This window comes from Hippocampus comes, unplaced genomic scaffold (assembly GCF_001891065.2).
Source record: "Hippocampus comes isolate QL1 unplaced genomic scaffold, H_comes_QL1_v1.1 scaffold36, whole genome shotgun sequence".
Lineage (NCBI taxonomy): Eukaryota > Metazoa > Chordata > Actinopteri > Syngnathiformes > Syngnathidae > Hippocampus > Hippocampus comes.
The window spans coordinates 1017907-1018729 of NW_017805695.1; positions in this window are offsets into that span (position 1 = coordinate 1017907).

Below are 823 nucleotides of genomic sequence, written 5' to 3' on the forward strand. Positions count from 1 at the left end.
ACACTTGCCATTTTGGACAGTTCTCCAACATTAAGCCGGAGCTTCACCTTCTTGTTTGCGAGCTACTGGTGTGTCCTGAGCTGGATCATCAGACTCTCTTTCGCCTCTGCCAATAGTCTCCCATTCGCTTTTGGATCCACTGCTGCCTTTACTTTTGTAACCCACAACAAATATACTGGTCAGACAGCATAGTGCTGATCAAAAGTCACTTAAACAGCCACAAGTGCTGAGGATGGCTATTTCACAAAGTGCAATTCCAAACCAAAACACCACCCACAAAAACATAAATGTCAATTTTCAGCTGTTGGTGCAGAAATTCAACAGAAATGCCTGAAAGTTAACTGTATAACACCCGGATTGTAGTTGTTAAAACTAAGCCGGGAGAAGGAGACTTGAGGGGTGTTCACACAGCAACATTTGGTCCGACACTGCACCGGCGCTGCGCCAGTAGAGCGTTCACACGTGCAAATTTGCTCCAGCATAGCGCCGCAAAACAGCTTACACCTGATCAAATTTGATCCACCTCGGGGAGGTGGTTTAAAAATTTGCTCCAGAGCAAATGCTCGTTTGCGGCGCAGCACCGATGTAAATTTGCACGTGTGAACGCTACAATTTGCTCCGGAGCAAATGCTCGTTTGCGAGGGGGGAGTAGCCTCGCTACGCATGAGAAGAGTTGATTACGTATGGCGAGAATGCGTTGCTTTCGTGCTCTGTCAGACTTCTGCCATGTGTTTGTTTAATAACGACACAAGACAAGGCTGGTAACAGTAGCAAAGCACCTCTTGGGTTATACCATCTCAACGAGAACGGGGGGGGGATAGTA